The sequence below is a fragment of the Sapajus apella genome, unplaced genomic scaffold, assembly GCF_009761245.1.
Source record: "Sapajus apella isolate SASKATOON/1434 unplaced genomic scaffold, GSC_monkey_1.0 scaffold161, whole genome shotgun sequence".
NCBI classification, from domain to species: Eukaryota; Metazoa; Chordata; class Mammalia; order Primates; family Cebidae; genus Sapajus; species Sapajus apella.
Window position 1 is genome coordinate 1,947,222 of NW_022437101.1, and position 5,805 is coordinate 1,953,026.

At 45.1% G+C, this 5,805-nt stretch overlaps 1 protein-coding gene across 7 annotated transcripts in view; it reads right to left on the reverse strand.

The window, feature by feature from the left end:
* ERCC6 (ERCC excision repair 6, chromatin remodeling factor) overlaps positions 1 to 3,501 on the reverse strand; it is an 89,495-nt gene extending 85,994 nt beyond the window's left edge. For 3 of the 7 annotated variants that reach the window (XM_032266826.1, XM_032266823.1, XM_032266830.1), the window contains exon 1: positions 3,342 to 3,501. The gene's annotated coding sequence lies outside the window, so the exon portion shown is untranslated. Of the gene's footprint in view, positions 1 to 15; positions 349 to 1,397; positions 2,108 to 2,773; positions 3,218 to 3,341 lie in introns of those variants that run through there. The other 4 variants (XM_032266828.1, XM_032266825.1, XM_032266824.1 and 1 more) reach the window with 4 other exon arrangements.
* Between the last annotated feature and the right edge of the window lie 2,304 nt (positions 3,502 to 5,805).

The following is a 5,805-nucleotide window of genomic DNA, read 5'->3' on the forward strand; positions in this document are numbered from 1 at the left end:
TGGCAAGCAGCTTACATGTAATCAGTACCGTGTGCAGCATCCAGTCAGAAATGCCAATCTGAGCACACAGGAAAGTCTGGGTGACACGTGGACACATCAGCACTGTGAGAAGTTCCAGGGTTCCCTAGGCTCTAACAGGTACCCGAGGTCATTTTAGAGGGCACAAGGAGGCTATCATTGGAAAGGTTAAAAAGTAAACAACACAGTGAGAAAGTTCCTCCTTTTGGGGTCTGCTGATTATTTTCAAGAGGAAGGCTCAGCACACCTCCCTTTCCAACAGGAGCAGGATTCCAGCTCAATCTCTGAACTAGCTGGCAGTTAACAATTCCGTTTTCATTTTTCTTATTTGTACGCATACGAGAATATTTTAAGAAAAAAGAATGCCAATTCAACCAAAAATATTAAGTAATCAATTTTTTTATTTTTGTAAATTAATATCAAAAACAATAGTACTGTAGTGCAAAGGCAAGGTTAAAAGTAATGAAGTTCGAGGAAAACTTCAAATAATAAAAAAGGAGAAAGAGGACCCAATGAATTAGAAAGAGCTGAGTGAATGTGGATACTAACAGGTCACCATTTATCTTGGTAAAAGAAGTTTCAGGCCAGGAGCGGTGGCTCACACCTGTAATCTCAGTACTTTGGGAGGCTGAGGCGGGTGGATCACCTGAGGTCAGGAGTTTGCGACCAGCCTGACCCTGTCTCTACTAAAAATACAAAAATTAGCTGGGCGTAGTAGCACATGCCTGTAATCCCAGCTACTTGGGAGGCTGAGGCACAAGAATTGCTTGAACCCACAAGGCAGAGGTTGCAGTGGGCAACAAGAACAAAACTCTGCCTCAAAAAAAAAAAAAGTTTCAGTGGAACAATGGGGCCAAAAATCATACTGTAGTAGTTGAAATGTAGTTGGTGTGAAATGAGTGTATGAGGAAATGGAGGCCGCAAGGGAGTTGCCTGTTCTTTAAGGAGCTTGCCTGTGACAGGGAGACAGCTAGAGTGATAAAGTAATAATGGGGTGGGTAGAGAACTAGGGCAAGAAAAACTAGAGCGAGCATATAATGGCTAGAGGGAGAGAGAGGAGATAACCCACACAGAAAGGTGTGCCAGAAGAGACAGCAGAGGGGGAAGGTCCCGAACAGAAATGAACAGGAGGCACAACACATCTTTCTCAGACTCTGGCAGGAGGAGGACTCCTGATAGATCTAAATTTGCAGGTGGAGAGGGAAGCTGAAGTGGATCACAGACAAAATATCCCACAAAGTAGCAAGTTGGGCAGTTCCTGAGTCAGGAGACAAAGTTGGGACAGGGGCTGAAGACTAAGAGTCTAAAATAAATGTCCTGTACAAGAGAAAAGGGAGCTCACAGAGAACAAATGCTGATGATCACTGTGGAGGACCTACCTGAGGATCTCCCCGCCCCACAAAGCCATGGATTGCCAACAATCTCCGGGGCTGTACAATCTCCTCCTTCAGTAATTAGCAGTCCTGGGGGAAACGGCACTATTGAGGGTTTTCAGAGTAGAAGTGATAGAGTACAAGTGTCATGGGGTTGAAGATGCTGAGAAGTGTAGCTGAAGTAACTGACTTCAGGGTCCAAGCTGGGCAAGATTAAAAAAAAAAAAAAAAAAACCAGAAGGTGCCTGGAAATGGGAGAAAGGGGTTAGAAGCTACTTAGTGTCTGGCAATGGCCAAAAATCCAAGTCTTCTGGGAGTAAGAGTTGGAAATCAGAAGGCTCTTATCAGGTTAAAGCATTTCAGAAGTCATACATCATACATCTAACAAATAGTTACTGAGAGTCAATTACACCAGGCAATGTACTAGGTTAACTAATTCCTGTCTCCATAGGGCTTAGAGTCTCTTGGGAAAGACAGACATTTTAAAACTACGTGTGCGTGTGCATGTGTGTGTGTATACATACAAATATAATTGTGGTGACTGCTGTTAAGAGGAAAGTTCAAGACTTTCTGACAAAATAAGAGAAACCTAATTGAAATTGTGGAGGTAGGTGTGGGGTCAAGGAGATCTCTCCAGTAAAGTGACATCTGAGTCAGGAGTCAATCACGTCGAACGTAAAGTGAACGTTTTGTGAGGGAATGTGTGATTTTCTTTTTTTTTTTTTTTTTTTTTTTTGAGACAAGAGTTTCACTCCTGTTGCCACGGCTAGAGTGCAATGGCACAATCTCAGTTCACAGGAACCTCCACCTCCCGGGTTCAAGTGATTCTCCTGCCTCAGCCTCCCGAGTAGCTGGGGTTACAGGCATGTGCCACCATGCCTGACTAATTTTTTTGTATTTGGTAGAGATGGGGTTTCTCCATGTTGGTCAGGCTGGTCTCGACTCCTGAACTCAGGTGATCCACCCACCTTGGCGTCTCAACAACTGGTGTGTAACTTTTAAGACTAGAAAGAGCTGGTGCATTTATTATGACAATGCAAGAAGGCTGGAACACAGAGAGAATTTTTTACTTTGACAAAGAGAATTTACTTGAGTTAAGAAGGGCCAAGAAGGGCTCCGTTCCTAAGTCTTGCAGAGTATCTTCTAAAGCTTAATCATCTGGGACAATAGTATCCACCGTCCTCCCTCCAGCACTGGGGCTCCCACAGCCAGAGGCGAACTGGGTCTGGTTTGGAGAGTTGGTCGGACGCAGGCACAGTTGAGACGGGACAGGCAAGGGCCAGATCACACAAGGCCTGGGAAAACACGAGCATGGATTCCACTCCCCGTGCAATGGAATGACTCTGAAAACTGCTAAGTAGGGTGATGATGGCATGACCTACTTTATGCCTGAGACCACTTGGACAACTGAGCACATAATGGACTGGAGCAGGCGGAGCAGCAAGATGATGGGAAAAGTTGAGGAGAAAAGCGAGGGCAGCCTGTCACAAGATGACAGCAGTGAAGACGCCAAGTGAAGTCACGTAACTGCAGCTTTACAGGCGGCCTGCCTCATCCGCCCAAACTCTAACTTGACTCTATCAACGCCCAAAACGTCGGGCGTACATCTAGCCCGACTCTCTTAAAAATAACAGCTCCAGTATTTTAATCGAGAGCAAACAGGACCCAGCTGATCCTGCGCACAGGGGTGTTACACAAAGTAGGAGAAGATGCCAGGTCGCTGGCCAGCCAGGGACTCCGGCCTTCTCAGGTGAGAGCTCAGCCGCGCTACTTCCGGTCGCAGGTGAAGCGGCCGGAAGCGGAGCTCGAGGCTTTAAGACCCGCTACGGTCTGCCCTCGCGGACAGGCTCAATCAGCGCGGCGAGACCAAGGCATGGGGTCGCGGCCGCCCGAGGAGCCTGAGCCGGCCCCGACACCCCCAGCCCGAGGCCGGGCCGCCAGAACACTCACCCAGGGCCGCGCGGTCGCCCACACGGAAACGGAGACGCTGCCGCCACCAGCCGCCTTGGAACCCAGCTCGGCGGGCCACGGCGCCTGCGCCCTCAGCCCGCCATAGACGCCGCCCCCAACAGCGACTCCGACTCGGGCTCGCGCAGAAGGCCTGTGGCGCATGCGCTGGGCTCAGCGTTTGTTTTTATGCACGGGCGAGACCACGTGGTTGGAGGGAAGGGCCTTTGTACCTGCGTGCTCGCAAGCCGGAAAAGTTATCTCAGCTGTTGGCCCACTGGGCGCTTTGCGGAGGCCGCCTCTCTCCCAGCGAAAATACCTCGCTAGTAAGACAGTTATGAAACTTAAGGCATATTTCCAGGTAGAGGGGGATGCGAGTGTGCCGTGCGGACGTAAATTCTCACAATTAACCTTGAGCCCTGAAGAGAAAGTCAGCTGGGGCAGGGGAGTTAGCGGCACCTTTTGGTCGCCAGGCTGTGACCTCTCCTGTCATCTGGCGCGGCTGAACACGGTAAGAGATAGAGTGGATGAATATGACCATATTCCTCATAAATGTGGAAAAACTCATGAAAAAAATTAGATGCATTGGAAGCACAATAAATATTTTGTAAAAATCATAGGTCAAAAAAGAGGTAAAAGCATACTATTTAGAGTTATGTTGAAAACCACTAGAAAAACTTATATTAAATGTATGTTGAATAAATGAACAAGCAGTCTTAAAAGCAATTAATGTATAAAAACCATCCATTGTGAACTGTTAACCGAAAGGGTTCCCGATTCAGACACCAAGACAGAGTTCTTGGACCTTGAGCAAGAAAGAATTCAGGGCAAGTCCATAAAGTGAAAGCAAGTTTATTACGAGAGTAAAGGAATAAAGAATGGCTACTCCATAGGTGGAACAGTAGCTTGGGCTGCTTGACTGAGAATACTTACAGTTATTTCTTGATTATATGTTAAACAAGGAGTGGATTATTCATGAGTGTTCTAGGAAAGGGGGGGATAATTCCCAGAACTGAGGGTTCTTCCCGCATTTAAACCATATAGGGTAATTTCCTGACATTATCATGGCATTTGTAAACTGTCATGGCACTGATAGGACTGTCTCTTAGCATGCTAATGCATTATAATTAGCATATAAGGAACAGTGAGGATGACCAGAGGTCATTTTCATTGCCGTCTTGGTTTTGGTGGGTTTTGGCCAGCTTTTTTACCAAAACTTCTTTATTCAGCAAGGTCTTCGCGACCTGTATCTTGTGCCAACCTCCTATCTCATCCTGTGACTTAGAATGCCTGCCCTCTTGGGAATACAGCCCAGTAGGTCTCAGTGTTATTTTACCCAGCCCCAATTCAACATGGAGTCACTCTGGTTCAAATGTCTCTGACATATTTCCCTCTTCCCTTTTACAAGGGCACCCCTAATCCAAAGGGTAGTAGAGGAAGGAAGATGCATCTTCTGCAACTTCTTCAGGCTGAATAAGGGCTATGCTATTCCTACCTAACTATTACGGTCTCTTGTATTCAGGATAGAGAGTATCTCAGTCAGAAGGCATCACTATGTTGAGGGCCATTTATAACTCTTGAGGACAAAAGTGGTATCTGGAAGATTAGTAAGTATTCAATTTAAGAAAACATTGAGTAAACTTATTCTGTACTCCCACACAAAGAGTACAAACAGCAATATATTCCGCAACAGTAAAGCAAAATAAGTAAAATTATCCCAAGTAAACTAAATTAGAAGGCTTTCCATGAACTGGGCAACTTTTGGAACCAAGCTGATATGAAGTTGCTGTACATGCTGTATGTTCCATTATGTGCCCAGAATTAGAATATTGATCCAGATTTTTACATTACCCATTTCTGTTATTTTTTTCTGAGCAGCAGCAGAGATCACTGGTTAGTTGACAGTAGTAAATAGGGTGAGTCTAAATTGAAAGGGGAAAAAACCCCTTAAAAATAACTGATGAGTCTGAATCTAATAACAGGTGTACCATAGTTAAAACATAATTTTTTTCTCTCTTCAGCCTCCCATTTTTACTAAAGACAAATCATAGACTGATTTGCTTCCAAAATAATCTTTAGTTTTATAGTTGGCCTGATTATTTGTAAAAAGTGCAGCAAAAATAATTATTTTTCACATAGGTTTTTTGTTTTTGTTGTTGTTGTTGTTGTTTTTAATTGGCTTTGATGAAGCTTTGCTCTATAAGGACTTTTAGATAAGACTTTTTTTAAAGCTCAGACCAGCCATGGGTTGGTGCCATCAAATACCTATAAATTGGGTAAATTCCTCCCCTTCTTTGGTCCCAAGATATTGGGGCTCCTGGGCCTGCCAGAAAGTTGCATTCTTTGCTTATCACACAACAGAGAACCCTGTACGGGGACTGTGTAGACAAGGCAGGAGGCCAGTTTTCCCAAGGGGCTTTTGTTGTCTCTATAAGTCAAATTTGATTCCTTAAAGCAGTTTGTTTAT